Source organism: Salvelinus fontinalis, chromosome 3 (genome assembly GCF_029448725.1).
Source record: "Salvelinus fontinalis isolate EN_2023a chromosome 3, ASM2944872v1, whole genome shotgun sequence".
Taxonomy (NCBI): Eukaryota; Metazoa; Chordata; class Actinopteri; order Salmoniformes; family Salmonidae; genus Salvelinus; species Salvelinus fontinalis.
The window spans coordinates 74,701,465-74,718,852 of record NC_074667.1 but is presented as its reverse complement, the minus strand read 5'-3'; the positions used below and the strand labels follow the sequence as shown (position 1 = coordinate 74,718,852).

The following is a 17,388-nucleotide window of genomic DNA, read 5'->3' as shown; positions in this document are numbered from 1 at the left end:
AAACTAACAGGTCTGTGAGAGCTGGAATTCTTACTGGTTGGTAGGTGATCAAATACTTATGTCATGCAATAAAATGGAAATTAATTACTTAAAAATCATACAATGTGATTTTCAGGATTTTTGATTCCGTCTCTCACAGTTGAAGTGTACCTATGATAACAATTACAGACCTCTACATGCTTTGTAAGTAGGAAAACCTGCAAAATTGGCAGTGTATCTAATACTTGTTCTCCCCACTGTATACATCATAAAGATATGTATATCAAAACCATTGTACACTGGAAATGATATGGGTCAGCTGATTTAAACAACAATAGAAGACGATACCATCATTGAACTCGACAGCACAGCAATATATGAAATAAATATATCATTTTTCTGTGATGGCCACCAAAGGTTTTGTGTGTTGGTTTTAAATGATTAAGCAGATCTTTATGGGTAATATGAAACTGAGTAGCCACTGCTCTAACCCGTCTGCAGTTGCTAAGGCAACCCACTCTCATTCTTTAGGTGACTCTGGAGAGCCACTCATCATGGACACCACTGTAGGTCTGATTCCCTCCAGCAGAGGATGCTCAACTCACACATTACCAATGCCATAAAAATTGATTTAGGGCTCTATTCAATCTTGACTGACGATTCAAACTGAATTCTTCTGCTGCTCAATTGTTCGCTACATACTTCAAACTGAGACTGCCATCATTGAAGTTGTTTGTGGTCACGTTAAAATGAGGGGTGTTGTACAAAACAAAGTCATCAGCGATTGGATAATCTCTAACCAATCAGAGTATCAAAGCCAATGACACATTTTAAAAATGCTGCTATACCCACGTGTGTTCTGGCTCTGGCCCAACCCATCGGTTTCTGTGACCAATCAGATGGTATAGAATGGATTTCCATTCTAGAAATCGTCTGGGACGTACTCGGATCCAGACTCATTGTGGAGAAGAAACTAACGTGGGCGTGGAGTAGCATTTGGCCGGAGCAAGGAGTTTGGGTAGCCAGGCAATCATCTTCTGGGAAGTTCAGCTTTACAGCATGATTGAAATTTAAAGGCAACGTACACGCTGAATATGTCGGCTCAATCGGCAAGTACCTTAACATTTCTATCGCGGAATCTGTAACCCGTCAAATTTACAGACTGAATAGAGCTCTTAGTATTACAGTCATTCCAATGCTGTGACAAATTCTGTATAGAAAATATTAAATGATATAAACTAGTGACTATATCTTAACTAAAAAGGTCAAGATGAACAAAATCAGCAGGGTGTAAAATGAATCAATTAAACATGAGATGATTTGGTTATCCCTCCACACAGAATCATGGTGTACCTAACCTAACCCTGTGGCTATTGGGCAGAACACTTGATTAATCAGACATTCCGAAACCGTTAGGTAACTCTACCTAATAAAATGTGCTTCTCTCCCTATTTAATAACGAAACAAATGAAACACTGCTGTAACACTTCAGGCTTCTTTGCACTGTGTTTGGCTTTGCATATTAATTAAGGCGACCAATTGACTCGACTGTAATCTGCCGTGCTTTGATGTACAAAGCCCTCTCTCTGTGTCAGTGTCCTTTGCTAAATGAAGATACTTTAAAGTAATAGAGTAATTGCCTCAAATCGTTACCTGCTGTGGACCACAATACAGTCATTTTCTGCATGCACATTCTATAGCCTGTCACTAATGATAGACGTGGAAAAGCTACTCTATTCACATGAAACAATACCCTCTGAGCAGCATTCTACTTTCAGATCAGGGAGGACAGGTAAATAACACATTTCATCCTACACTTTTTCCTACTTAGAAGAAAGAGACCAGCAGAGGCTGCTGTTACCTCAGTAATGTAAAGGGAAAGGACATTCCAGTCCATGAGAACCATAGGATGTGTGACATGCAGTGTTAATTGATGTGTAAATCCTGTAACAATAAGGGCTGAATAACCTTTAATCTTGTTTAGTGCTATTTCTCAATGTGGTATACTGTACTACTAGGTACTATCAGAATGGTGATTGAGGGCATATCACTCCTTACAACAATGCTGATATAAAAACACAAACTGTGTTCCAACTGCAACAACTGTATGAAATGATGCTGGGCCGACGTGGGACTTTGCCAGGTTCGGAGGTACAAACAGCAACTAGACATCTCTTCAGTCCGAAGATAACTAACTCTTGTGGAGTATTGAAGTGTTAAAGGAAATCACCTCACCTTCATAACCTTGACAGGGAGATTCTGTCTCCTCAGTTCATACAGCCTCCAAAGTTACTCCTCCAAGTGATTGATACAAGAAAAAGCTGTAAATAATAGGAGAACTGAACTTTTCGAGCCTACATAAAAATTCTGCATTTTAAGCCAAGTTTCCTGACCTCGTATATTCTGTCCAATGCGCTGCAAGGTGTAATTTTTCTGATTGCGTTCAACATCCCGAGGGCAGTGTGTGTACATGAGAAAGAGTGTGAGTGTGTGAAAAGCAAGCTGCTTAAAATCAGTTGCGTTATAGTCACACCACAAGGAGAAACCACAAGGTTTCAGCCATTCACATTGTCATTAAACATACTGAACTGCTCTGAACAGAGTTCAGTTCTGTACTAAGTAGTGACCAAAGTGTGACAAAAGTAACATGTTACGTAATCATTACTTTTATGAGTAACGAGTAAAGTAATCAATTACTTTTTCAAATTGGGTAATATTATTACAGTTACTTACGCACGAGTTGTGCGATACTTTCAGAATCATATCTCTACCGGGCGCATGTGTTTCATGATCCGATCTCGACTTGTTTCCTCATTTAGTTCTCAAGCGAGAGGAGAAAGGCTGTTTGGAGAAATGTCATGTCAGCTGCTGTCCTTAGAAATGTTTAGAGAGTGAAACTCTGATCTTTTCCATTGAACGCTTCTGTGATAGTAAAACCCATTGAGGGCTTTCCCATCTAGTGCTAAGTATGTCCTTTATACATCTCTATGGGTCCGTGTAGTCTATAACTAGAACTGGCGGTTCTAGAGAAAGGTTTTGAATGAAAAGATAGGAAATATGTACAGGTTTCCCCATTTGATAGTCTATAACTGCTGCGCTATCACAGGAAAGCAGGTCCACAGATGAAAGGAGAAATGAATGATCAAACCTGTGTTTGTAAGTAGTCTATCTATGGTAGAGTGCGTGCGGCTCGCCTTGCTCCCTCCAACAGTCAAACAAATGGTTTGATTTAGAGATTTAGTTCATGAAAGTAATGCGAAGTAATATAACGCGTTACTTTTCACACAAAGTAATACTGTAAAGTAACTTTTGTTAAATGTTAAATATATTACTTTTCCAAGTAACTAATCCCAACATTGGTAGCGACAGGTTTGAATTAATTCTATAATATATCCATGAAATGAGAGCTGTCTGGGGCAGGCGATTATGCCTCAGTGGTTTGCCTTTTCACTGGGATTTCTCACTGGGGACTGGAATTAGCATGGCTTAAATTTCTTCAGCCCCTCGGCTAATTGAAACGTGTAATCTCCCGAGTCGGCACACCACAGAGGAACTGGGAGGACTGCTCTGAAGCTCTGTCTCAACATGATCTCCTCAAAGCAGACACATTAAACAAGAGTAAGAAGGCTGCAGCTCCCCCAGCAACCTTTAACTACCTTAAGCTCTTTCACTTAAAGCGTTGACTTTAAGCAAAACAGTAACGGGTGAGATTTGTAGTTTTAAATGCACTCTCAAAACAATCTTACTCACTCTCATCCAAGGACATCAGACATAAACCGAGAATTAGTTTCAGGGGATGAGATAGGGACAGTGTATGTGTGGTGATTAGTAAAATGCTGTGAAACACAGAACATTTCTAAAGATAATGTGAGCTGTGCGGTTTGTACTCTTGTCCCCTTCAAACGCACAACATTCTGATGTAGTACACAAGGGTCTGCTTAGTTTGTGAAAGAGAAAACCAGCAGGTACTCAGGCCCCCTAGGACCAGAGTTGCCTGTCACTGGCTGAGGTGTACTGCATGCTTAGTTAGGGTTGAATTTGCTTCAACAAAGTTATGCAGCAACATTGATTGGCTCAGATGCTTTTTTTAAGCCCAGAAAGATGCTTCCTGATATAGAGCATCGTCCCGCCTACTCTTTCACGGTTCAGATGGTATTTGGATGGTTGAGGTAGAATCTGCTCAGCACTCCACAGGTGTGACCTGCAAAGTCTGCCTGCCCCCTGAAACAGGAGCTTACTGTAGCTCCCTGAACAGAGGGCATCAAGGGAACATCACACAGCAGCTGTGCTCACAGGCAGGCTCAATTTGAGAAACAGCTTGCTTCAGGTATCTTGAGGGTATCTCCTCATTTGAACTAAGAGTCTGCAGGGAGCTCAGGAATAGCGAGATTGAACATTCCTGTCACGGGATTTTTGTGTAAAAGTGTGACAAAGAAAGAGTTTAAAAATGTGGCACTGCAATTAAGCTATTAGATTTGTGTTGCTCCCTCCAACAGTCAAACAAATAGTGAGATTTAGAGATTTAGTTCATGAAAATATTGCAAAGTAATATAACGCGTTACTATTCATTGTAAAGTAACTTTATGGTCCCTGGAGGAGAGAGGTCATTCTTGGCAGGTGTGCACTGCCCTCCAGCCAGCTCTATGGTGGATTATAAAACCAGGCAGATTTTATAATATAAGCCTTCTTACAAGCCCTGAGGTGCAGGTTGGCATTTCTTGTCGTGAATCTTGTCCTGGAGGGAGCTCTGCAGAGTGGTCACTAGGTGGCACAGCCACAAAGTCATAAAATCTGACATTAAACCTAACCTTAACACTAACCTTAACCATACTGCTAACCCTAATGCTTAACCCTAACTGTAAATTAAGACCAAAAAGCACATTTTAGTTTTCATACATTTTTACAATATAAAACTGGCCCATCTAGCGGAAATCACTCAAGTTCTGCCTCCAGGGCAAGATTCATTTTTATTTAACTAGGCAAGTCAGTTAAGAACAAATTCTTATTTTAAAAACCCTCCCCGAACGACGCTGGGCCAATTGTGCGCTGCCCTTTGGGACTCCCGATCACAGCCGGTTGTGATACAGCCCTGGATCAAACCAGGGTCTGTCATGACGCCGCTAACACTGAGATGCAGTGCCTTAGACCGCTGCGCCACACAGGTTCCCATCATGACAATAAACATCAACCTGCCCCTGAGGTGAGCACACCAAACAACTCCACAAACAATCAGATAAAAAGATTCAATTAAGTAGTACAGGGAAATAATATGTACTGTATAGGCCAATGGGTTATTTATTTATTTTAATTTAACCTTTATTTAACTGTTAAGTTGAGCCATTTTGTTCACATTCAGCATCACTCCATCAAGGGAAATATGGTATCTACATATATTTCAGGATGTTGTGTATCCCTGGAAATAATCAGAATTCATTTGAAAACATAGCTTGTCCATATGGGGTAAGTTGAGCCGCCTACACATTTCTGCAGCTTACCACTCGGCTCAATTTACCCCACTCTCCCCTACCTGTGCAGTTAATTATGGACAAACTAAAAACGGTTTATCCTAAAGGAGGCTTTATGCATCATGAACCATAACTTTTTGCAACCCAGAATTTGGCTTGATCATTTCATCACGTTGAAAGAACAGCATGTTCAGCAATAGGAAAATGCAGCACACAATACAGCAAGCATCGCATTGGCAATGCAGCGTCTGTTAGAGAAACTCGCCTGTTTGAGTCAGCAGAGCGGCGTCACATTTGAAAACATAGAAATACCGCCTTTTGTTCCCGCCCTAGAAAAACGACCAAAAGCGTTGTGGTTAGATAGATGCAGTTTTAATATATCGACTACTGGATGTACATAGTATTTGCATGTCAAAAACATAACGATTAGGCCTAATTATCTATTTCGGTTTTCAAAAATGATAATCTAACATCTGTATTGAGGCAGGCGAACCAATTGTGTCTCACGTGCTTATTGCAAATCTTATTGAGCGTGAAGATGCGCTATGTCTGCTACACGCTTTTGAGCAGACTAATCATAACATATCCTTATACATATTCAATGTTTGCAGGATTAGGGTATTAAACTCAGTGAACTTCAAGTCTGAAATTAAATGATGCTTAATGTAGCAGGTGGTCGAATCGACATAGCCTAAATCAAAAAGAATACCAGCACGATTTAATAAGTGCATGGCGCACTCTTTCTTGGCATGTGGTGTAACTGCCTTCTGGTAATTGTGAAATATTTGCGCTTTCTATCCGGTTCTCAGCAGAGGCATTGATACCAATCCCTTTACCAAAATTAAATGTGCATTTTGCTGCGTTGCATTATGATCAAATGAATTCAGTGGGCGCTGAGTGCACTCCATCGATTGGACAGTGCTGTCTCCATTCCGCGGGCATGCGAGGTTTGCTTTTCAGTCATCTTCATTATCAGGAAATGTCAATATATGTTGTTTAAACACAATATGTGACTGTAGTATAAAGGCTACTTTACGTCACCGGTCAATTCGACTTATCTGTAATCAGCAGCAGGCAACGAAAGTTAGGCGAGTCAAGACTTTCACCACCACTTTCCACTGGAAAGCGCTCCAGCGGCTTTGGGATCGAACCAACCAGCCTACTCAAACGCATGGATTTCTTTGGGTTATTTCAAACGACGGATGGAGCTTTTTGGAAGTAAGGTCGAGGACATAATCTACACAATATTACCAACAGGAACGACATTTTTCTTGATTCTTACATTGACACGTTTGTGCATTGGATATGGGTCAGTTCACACCGAGAAGATTCTGCCAGAGCAGACCCAGTAAAGGGGTAAGTAACCGTAAAATGGGTCAACTTTGAAATTCAAATATAAAATAGAAGATAGACAAATGCATTCAACTATTCACATTTCAGTACGCTCAATATCTATATGTGGTTGTCTTAGATTAACTGAAAGCAATTATATAGACAAACGGAAGTGTTGTAGCCTAGGAGTTTGTGTAGCCTAATAATTTTAAGGTTACTATAATGACACACTTGCAAAATATAGGCACATACTTGCAGAGAAACCTCGAGATCTCATTATGTGGTGTTTGTGTATCCTGAGAAGTGCAACACCACGAATATTGAGGCACGCATTGATTGATTGTTTTATGCATGAAGGTGCAGCGTGTGTGTGCAGCTCTGTGTCCGCACCCGTAGTCCACATGGAAATGATGCGGACTGCAAAGCAACGAGATATGTTTTTGTCAGGAAACGAACAAACGAAGTTATGTTACTTCATGTATGCTTTGTGGGGCAATCAATGTTATAATTGATCGAACATATCTAACTAGTGATATCGACAATTATTTTGAGCCACTATGGAAGTGCATGAGCAACTGACTCTCTGCTATTCAGACGGGTTAGAAATATCACAGAATGCGAGGTGCCTTCTAAAGAAGGGCCCCCCCATATGCATCCTTGCAATAACTTCGATACGCCGGAGAAAACTCCCGCGGGGAAAGCAAACGGTGTGTTAGAATTCTTTTCCACTCTAGATGTTCTACAGCTGTGCTGTGCAGCAACCTCTTGGAAATCCGAGAAAACGATCTGGAGACACACACGTGGTGTCCAATGGTATGGAAAATATTAACGGACACAACAGTCAACTGAGAAGAATTGTGGTGGATATAGGTAGAGTCATAAAACAAACACCACGGATAGTCTGAAGGACTGAAGCACCATGCAACAGCTTTTAGAAGTTTTGATATTTCTCATTGGAAATGTTAACACATTGGGTTTGCACATGAATTCTCTTACCCACATCACTCTCTGATAATTCCAATGTTCAGTGGAAGTCAGCCTTTTGTGACCAAGTATTATTAAAGGTCCAATGCAGCCGTTTCTATCTCAATATCAAAAAATGATGTAGCTAGGCGGTCTGAAACCGCTCCCATGCAAAACATGCTGAAATGTCAGGTGGTTTTTTCAAACAGCTCACACTAAAAATACATGATCATAATTTTCACAATTTCACACTATTATATCCAATTTCATAGTGTGGAAATATACAGTGCATTCGGAAAGTTTTCAGACCCCTTGACTTTTTCCACATTTTGTTACGTTACAGCCTTATTCTGAAATGTATTAAATAAAAACATTTCCTCAGAAATCTACACACAATACCCCCCAAAAAACAGTTTTTTAAAGAAATGTTTGCAAATGTATAAAAAATAAAACACAGAAATACCTTATTTACATAAGTATTCCGACCCTTTGACATGAGACTCCAAATTGAGCTCAGGTGCATCCTGTTTCCATTGATCATCCTTGAGATGTTTCTACAACTTCTTAGTAGTCCACCTGTGGTAAATTCAATTGATTGGACATGATTTGGAACGGCACATACCTGTCTATATAAGGTCCCACAGTTGACAGTGCATGACAGAGCAAAAACCAAGCCATGAGGTTAAAGGAGTTGTGTTGAGGCACAGATCTGGGGAATGCAACCAAAACATTTCTGCAGCATTTAAGGTCCCCAAGAATAGAGTGGCCTCCATCATTCTTAAATGTAAGAAGTTTAGAACCACCAATAATCTTCCTAGAGCTGGCCGCCCAGCCAAACTGAGCAATCGGGGGAGAAGGGCCATGATCAGGGAGGTGACCAAGAACCCGATGGTCACTCTGACAGAGCTCTAGAGTTCCTCTGTGGAGATGGGAGAGCCTTCCAGAAGGACAACCATCTCTGCAGCACTACACCAATCAGGCCTTTATGGCAAAGTGGCCAGACGGAAGCCCCTCCTCAGTAAAAGGCTCTTGACAGCCTGGTTTGGGATGAATTGGAACGCAGAGTGAAGGAAAAGCAACCAGTGCTCAGCATATGTGGGAACTCCTTCAAGACTGCTGGAAAAGCATTCCTCATGAAGCTGGTTGAGAGAATGCCAAGAGTGTGCAAAGTTGTCATCAAGGCAAAAATGTGGCTACTTTGAAGAATCTCAAATACAACATATATTTTGATTTGTTTAACACTTTTTTGGTTACTACATTATTCTATATGTGTTATTTCGTAGTTTTGATGTCTTCATTAGTATTCTACTATCTAGAAAATTGTAAAAATAAAGAATAACACTTGAATGAGTGGGTGTGTCCAAACCTTGAACTGGTATTGTATATATACACTGCTCAAAAAAATAAAGGGAACACTTAAACAACACAATGTAACTCCAAGTCAATCACACTTCTGTGAACTCAAACTGTCCACTTAGGAAGCAACACTGATTGACAATAAATTTCACATGCTGTTGTGCAAATGGAATAGACAAAAGGTGGAAATTATAGGCAATTAGCAAGACACCCCCAATAAAGGAGTGGTTCTGCAGGTGGTGACCACAGACCACTTCTCAGTTCCTATGCTTCCTGGCTGACGTTTTGGTCACTTTTGAATGCTGGCGGTGCTTTCACTCTAGTGGTAGCATGAGACGGAGTCTACAACCCACACAAGTGGCTCAGGTAGTGCAGCTCATCCAGGATGGCACATCAATGCGAGCTGTGGCAAGAAGTTTTGCTGTGTCTGTCAGCGTAGTGTCCAGAGCATGGAGGCGCTACCAGGAGACAGGCCAGTATATCAGAAGACGTGGAGGAGGCCGTAGGAGGGCAACAACCCAGCAGCAGGACCGCTACCTCCGCCTTTGTGCAAGGAGGTGCACTGCCAGAGCCCTGCAAAATGACCTCCAGCAGGCTACAAATATATATATATATGTATGTATATATATATAACACAGGGAACTCACGTTTTTGACAGCACAGCCCCTTTAACATGATCTTTCTAAATAAGATGGTGACAGACATACACTTGAAAATGAATGGCCATGTCTTATGGAAGATGTGGTAAATATCAGAACGTTGGTGTCTGCAGAGGTTGCACTGGAGTATGACCTCTGGGGAAGTGAACACTGCCTTGAAAGTCAGATTACAGTAATCACATCATGATATTAATAATGCCGTTTCCATATGCAGGATATCTATACCCCAGGCCTCTCTTTGTCTGTTTAGGGTATAAGATAAGCTCTGTTCTATCTTTGTCTCAGCTTGCCTTCAAATCGGCCTAATGACATGATTGCTTCCAAATGTGCATTTTTTTCTTGTTTTTGACGAACGTACAGCTAAAAGGGAAAAGTACTCTACATATCACTGGGTTAATTATCTTAAGAGGCTGACTAAGCACAACATTTTTTCATTTAGATTGAATTTAGCCCAGTCTTTGAGGTTCCCCTGGATAGATTTGATGTCTTCCGTTATTGGGTTATTCCTTCTGGCATGTTCTTAATGAACACAGCCACTGGTAGCCTAGCTACATGATGCTAGACAGATAGAGAACACATGTGATGTGAGCAGATCCCAGGGGGAGACAGGTTGTGTGTAGTAGGCTACTGTATCAATGCAACACGCTGCATGGAAAAAGAGGTGCAGGGCTCAAACAGCCTTAGATTTACATTACCCTGCGTAGCTCTGCTTCTCCCCCCTCCCCCTCTCTCTTTCCCTCTCTGTCTTTCTCTTTACTCTCTATCTCTCTGTACCTCCCTGTCTCTCTCTGTCTCTCTCTCTCTCTCTCTCTCTGTCTGTCTCTCTCTCTCTGTGTCTCTCTCTGTCTGTTGGTTTAACAAGTGCACACTCAGCAAGAGCCCTCTGGGTAGCCCACTGTTCTTAAGTTTCTTTAATATGCCATGGGGTAGAATGTAAGCAGCTATGGAGTAGATAGCATTACTCTATTCTATACCAAGTTAATAATGTATGGCTACATGCATAACATATTATGCTGGTTCTTAGTAGATGGTGTTTTTGCTGTTTGACATTCCAATCTAGTTCGGAGTGGTCATGTGTCGTCTAGGACATCCATTTATTTAAAGTGAATAAAATCACAGTTATCAACATTTAGTATGTTATCCAAATACCAAGTAGAAACAACGGTAGCGTATTTTCAATAGATACTCTAGAGAGTGGTTCATTGTTGCTTATGCTTTGGATTTTATATAGAAGATAAAGAAAAATTGGAGGATGGATTTCCAAAAAACAGCCGAATGACTTCCCCTGGAGCGATGTTGTTCCGTCTGTAAAGAGTTTGGCTGGGAAGGAAGGGGACTTCCAATGGGCTGTGCAGCCTATCACGAGCCCGAGTTCCAGCTTCAGTCTCCTCCCGGCAGATACCATCTGCTCATTGGAAGCCCCGTCCAAGCAGTTCTGTGTTGGTAGAATGGAGAGAGAGCGAAAGAGAAATAGAGAGAGGGGGGAGGTAGGAAGGGGGGGGGGGTGGAAGAGAGAGGGAGGGCTGGTGGGTGAAAGAGAGGTGGAGAGAGAGAGGTAGATAGAGAGAGATGCACTAGACTGACTCGTACTGGCAAGATTTGTCTGTATGGCTCCCTTGTAAGTTCCGTGACCATGGCATTAATTCACAAGGGTTCTGTGTCAGGAGTTGAGTTTTCTGTAGGCATCGACTCCTAAAAAACACTTTGACCATTCCATATTGCTACCCAGCTGAGGTTTGTGGAATGCCCAATGCAGTCTTGATCTCTGTCTACACAATCTGTGATGTAGAGTAAACTACTCATTCACTATGAACTAGGCAGAATGTCCTGACTCCTGAGAGGATTCATTAATTCATACTACTAACAGTGGATAAAGAAAAGTAACCAATCTGTTTATTCAATAGACACAGTCAAGATCTGACTTTTATAGAGGAAAGAGGAAGTCCATCAGTTCTGGAGCTTTATGGTTACAGTTTTTCAATTGGAGACATAAGACGTAAGAATTTTATTTTTTAAACTGTGCTTAAACATACCTAGATATAACAGAACAGCCATTATCAAATGTTTTAATACATCTGCAGAATGTCTGATCATTTTCTTGCCTTTGGACCTGGATTGCATATCTTTAAGCTGTTGCCTAATATGTGGGTGTCATCATAAGGTGTCGCCAGAAATTGATTCAAAAGTGCTTAAATTGATCATGTGTGTCTTCAGAGAAGGTCTGTACAACAGTAGACCATGCACATTAAAGCAAGGCCAGGATTGAAGTTATGTGAATATCTGTCTCAAACACAGCCACCCACACATGTGTATGCACTCACTCTCTCTCTCTCTAGTTCTCTCTAGTTCTCTCTCTCTCTAGTTCTCTCTAGTTCTCTCTAGTTCTCTCTCTCTCTAGTTCTCTCTAGTTCTCTCTCTCTCTAGTTCTCTCTAGTTCTCTCTCTCTCTAGTTCTCTCTAGTTCTCTCTCTCTCTAGTTCTCTCTAGTTCTCTCTCTCTCTAGTTCTCTCTAGTTCTCTCTCTCTCTAGTTCTCTCTAGTTCTCTCTCTCTCTAGTTCTCTCTAGTTCTCTCTAGTTCTCTCTCTCTCTAGTTCTCTCTAGTTCTCTCTCTCTCTAGTTCTCTCTAGTTCTCTCTCTCTCTAGTTCTCTCTAGTTCTCTCTCTCTCTAGTTCTCTCTAGTTCTCTCTCTCTAGTTCTCTCTAGTTCTCTCTCTCTCTAGTTCTCTCTAGTTCTCTCTCTCTAGTTCTCTCTAGTTCTCTCTCTCTCTAGTTCTCTCTAGTTCTCTCTCTCTCTAGTTCTCTCTAGTTCTCGCTCTCTCTAGTTCTCTCTCTCTCTAGTTCTCTCTAGTTCTCTCTCTCTCTAGTTCTCTCTAGTTCTCTCTAGTTCTCTCTAGTTCTCTCTAGTTCTCTCTAGTTCTCTCTCTCTCTAGTTCTCTCTCTCTCTAGTTCTCTCTAGTTCTCTCTCTCTCTAGTTCTCTCTAGTTCTCTCTCTCTCTAGTTCTCTCTAGTTCTCTCTCTCTCTAGCTCTCTCTAGTTCTCTCTAGTTTTCTCTCTCTCTCTAGTTCTCTTTCTCTAGTTCTCTCTCTCTCTCTCTCTCTCTTTCTCTCTCTCTCTCTCTCTCTCTCTCTCTCTCTCTCAAACTAAATATATGCAGAATAGAAAGGTCCTCAAGAATGTTAAGAGTATATCCTGAGTCATTGTACGCAAAGCATTCTCCTAGGGCTGACTGGTGTGAAATGGACTGTGAAATGAGTGCACTTAACATCCCCTAACTCGCTGGATTATACACATCGCAGAAGGTTACGCCATCACCCTGTCTCTGCCTCTCAACACTTCCCCAAGTCCCATTCACCTTTAATACGGTCAAATAAACATTCAGAACGCATTTCCACAGACAACCCCACACAAACGTCCAAATGATGCATGGAGAGGAGTTGTTTCTGTTGAATTAACTACAACCATAACATCAGGTTACAACACATTAACACTGACAATGGTTGAATGTAGAGAGCAGCAAGATGAAAAAAATAAGACTTCCCTGATAGCAACGCGTGTGTCATATCAATCTCAAAGGCAATCCGAGAAATATCAATATCAATCTCAATCTCTAATGCAGCAACAATCGTTATGTTTACATGTCAAAGAACATGAGCTAAAATGAGAGCCGTGGCTGAGGCACTGATCATAGCATTTTCAACAGGGCAGTTCAAGAAGAGTTAAGAAAATATTTACCAAAATAAACAAAAATAAAATAAAAAAATTATTAAAAAGTTATTGTGTTACCTTTTTATATATTTTTATTTTTTACTTTAGTTTATTTGGTAAATATTTTCTTAACTCTTCTTGAACTGCACTGTTGGTTAAGGGCTTGTAAGTAAGCATTTCACGGTAAGGTCTACAGTTGTTGTATTCGGCGCATGTGACAAATAAAGTATGATTTCCTTTGATTTGATATAAGCCCTGTTCTGAATATGCACTTTTAGTCACACTGTCCTCTCTCTGGCTATTCACTGTAACACACCTTCTGTGACATGGATTACGATTGGATCGTTTGCCATGCATAAACGCCGTTCTGTTGAAAATGCTTGTTAGCCATCTGAAACCTTGTCATCATTCGATCCGTGCAGCATTTTAATTGCATGCAATAATGCAATAAAATAACCCACATGGGAGTCATTTTCATAGGCACTAAGAATAACAACTCAACCTGATATTTTCTAATACATTTTTTATTTCTGCTCTCTAAAGAGTGATGAAAGAAATGCTAACCGGTGTTAAAGGGGCAATCTGCAGTTCAACGATAACAAAGAGGTACCACCCTGCCACTTTTTGAGTAAACAACTGAGGGATGGGGCCGGAGAAATGTAACCACTCTCAAATGAACCACTCTCAAATGAGCTACAAATGCCAGGACTGAACATCCATGATATGAAGGTGATAGTTCTAACCATATTTTAAAGTTAATTAGTGTTTGTTTACTACTACACTGTTTATTAACAATGGAGTTAAACAAGCTTATATTTTGGGTTCTGATGGGGTATGACAGTTGAAGTCAGCCCATGAGGCATTTATAAGTTATATTCTTCAAGAATCAGTGGTTATATATCATTAATTAAAAGTCCAAAAATAGATGTAGTAATCACATGTTAAGAGTAAAGTTAGTTTAGGTTCTCTATTAGCAACAGTGTCAGTCACCCAGAATAACTTCACATTGTGACAGAGTGCAAATCTCTCTGTCTCTCTCTCTCTTTCTCTCTCTCTCTCTCTCTCTCTCTCTCTCTCTCTCTCTCTCTCTCTCTCTCTCTGTCTCTCTCTCTCTCCGTGTCTCTGTCTCTCTCTCTCTCTCTCTGTCTCTCTGTCTCTCTCTCTCTCCGTGTCTCTGTCTCTGTCTCTCTCTCTCTCTCTCTCTCTCTCTCTCTCTCTCTCTCTGTCTCTCTCTCTCTCTCTCTCTCTCTCTCTCTCTCTCTCTCTCTCTCTCTCTCTCTCTCTCTCTGTCTCTCTCTCTCTCCGTGTCTCTGTCTCTGTTTCTCTCTGTCTCTCTCTCTCTCTGTCTCTCTGTCTCTCTCTCTCTCCGTGTCTCTGTCTCTGTCTCTCTCTGTCAATTTCAATTCAATTCAATTCAATTTGCTTTATTGGCATGACGTAACAATGTACATATTGCCAAAGCTTATTTACAATATAAAAATGAGAATCAAAATGGTCAACGGGACAACAGTAACAACAATAACCAAGGGTCAAAATAACCATACATTCAACCATAACAACAAGCTTACAGTAGAGTACATGTGCAGGTCTCTCTCTGTCTCTCTCTCTCTCTCTCTCTCTCTCTCTCTCTCTCTCTCTCTCTCTCTCTCTCTCTCTCTCTCTCTCTCTCTCTCTCTCTGTCTCTGTCTCTCTCTGTCTCTGTCTCTGTCTCTGTCTCTGTCTCTGTCGCTCTCGCTTCAATACAAAGGTGCAAGTTAGCAGGTAACTATAATTATTATCTCAGACGTCATGATTAGTTATGTATGGACCATTACCTGGGGAGGGGAAGGAAGCTCACACATCACTCATCCATCCATACCTTCCAAAATGGTCTCCTCCGCTCTGAAATAGATTTACCTTCTATGATAATATGGGTCTGAGGATGGAGCTGGAGCCGGGGCTGGGGCTGGGGATCGGCAGGCTATATGATGGTGTTGATGTTGGGGTTGGAGACATAAGAGGACAGGCATTATTTTGTATGATGCCTTCTGATGATTCATTGAACTATATGAGCAGCAAGACTGATTAGATTCTATTCCTTCTTCTCTTTACCGTGGATGACAGGATGACAGCTTCGGAATGAGGCCATATTCAGATTGGATCTGGACTGGACAACATACATTTACACACGTACACACACACGCACACGTACACACACACACACACTTACACTCACACACACACACACACACACACACACACACACACACACACACACACACACTCACACACACACACACACACACACACACACACACACACACACACACACACACACACACACACACACACACACACACACACACACACACACACACACACACACACACACACACACACACACACACACACACACACACACACACACACACGCACACACACACCCCCACACGTACACCAGCTACACTGACGTGTGCTCCAAAGTTAGACAGACATAAACACACTGCGCAAATACACAGTCATGCTCATGGTGCTGCTTTGCTGTGATTCATTCAGTCACAGTGTTGCACAACATTGCACAGCCATCGGTCTACTTTACAGTGATCTAAAGACACAGTGCTTATACTGTACTAGGACTGTATGACGGAACCACACAGCCTTTGCCATCTGTCTATTCAATAGACACAAGATCTGACTTATAGAGGAAAGAGGAAGTCAGTTCTGGAGCTTTATGGTTACAGTTTTTCAATTGGAAACGTAAGACGTAAGAATTTTTTTTTTTATACTGTGCTTAAACATACCTAGATATAACAGAACAACCATTATCAAATGTTTTAATACATCTGCAGAATGTCTGATCATTTTCTTGCCTTTGGACCTGGATTGCATATCTGAGACACACGTTTGCAAAAGTGTAAATACAATTGCCATCAATGAATACTAAAGTGTTTTGTTCACAGAATATCAACACATTGTTTTCATTAGAAGAGAAAACATTTCTGGAAATCAGTAAATACTACTGCACAACATTGTAAATAGCTTCATCAGTAGTACATCAGGTAGAATATAGGGAAAGATCAAGCAAGGCATGTCTAATTTGTATGTTTAAAAAAACAAACACTGCAGACATTTTTTTCACCTTTATTTAACCAGGTAGGCTATTTGAGAACAAGTTCTCATTTACAACTGCGACTTGGCCAAGATAAAGCAAAAGCAATGCAGGGATGACAGAGAATGGAGTGGTTACTTCTATGTATGTCACGTTCCTGACCTTATTTTCCTTCGTTTAACTTTGTTTAGTTGGTCAGGACGTGAGCTGGGTGGGTAGTCTATGTTATGTGTTTCTATGTGGGGTTAAATGTGTTGCCTGATATGGTTCTCAATTAGAGGCAGGTGTTTGACGTTTCCTCTGATTGAGAACCATATTAAGGTAGGCTGTTCTCACTGTTTGTTTGTGGGTGATTGTTCCTGTGTCTGTGTCTGTTGCACCACACGGGACTGTTTCGTTTGTTCGTTCGTTTGGCTAGTCTTTCCTGTTCGTGCGTTCTTCGTGTCTATATGTAAGTTCTCAAGTTCAGGTCTGTCTACGTCGTTTGTTGTTTGGTAGTTTGTGTAAGAGTTTTCGTGTTTCGTCTTTCTTTAATAAATATCCATTATGTCTGCATACAACGCTGCGTTTTGGTCCGACCCTTACTCCTCCTCCTCATCCGAGGAGGAGGCATTAGACAGCCGTTACAATGTAAGTGTGGGTTACTCCTAAATCATCATCCCCAACATTGTGAACTTCCATTATACAGCTTTGCTTTGGTGTGGATTGAGGCCTGTACATTGGTATCAGATGTGTTCCACTGTATTCACTTTTCCTTATTTAAATTGGAGATTATGATCATCATGATTTAGTGACTGCAAAGAAAATCTATCTAACTTTCTGTTTTGTCAGGTTAAACTCAAG

The 17,388-nt window shown here is 41.0% G+C and overlaps 1 protein-coding gene across 4 annotated transcripts in view; it reads left to right on the top strand.

Moving 5' to 3' along the window:
- Positions 1-5,744: 5,744 nt before the first annotated feature.
- Positions 5,745-17,388, top strand: part of LOC129851445 (metabotropic glutamate receptor 4-like) — a 326,145-nt gene continuing 314,501 nt past the window's right edge. The window contains exon 1 of one of the 4 annotated variants that reach the window (XM_055917990.1): positions 5,745-6,800. The gene's annotated coding sequence lies outside the window, so the exon portion shown is untranslated. The remainder of the gene's footprint in view (positions 6,801-17,388) is intronic. The other 3 variants (XM_055917991.1, XM_055917992.1, XM_055917993.1) reach the window with 3 other exon arrangements.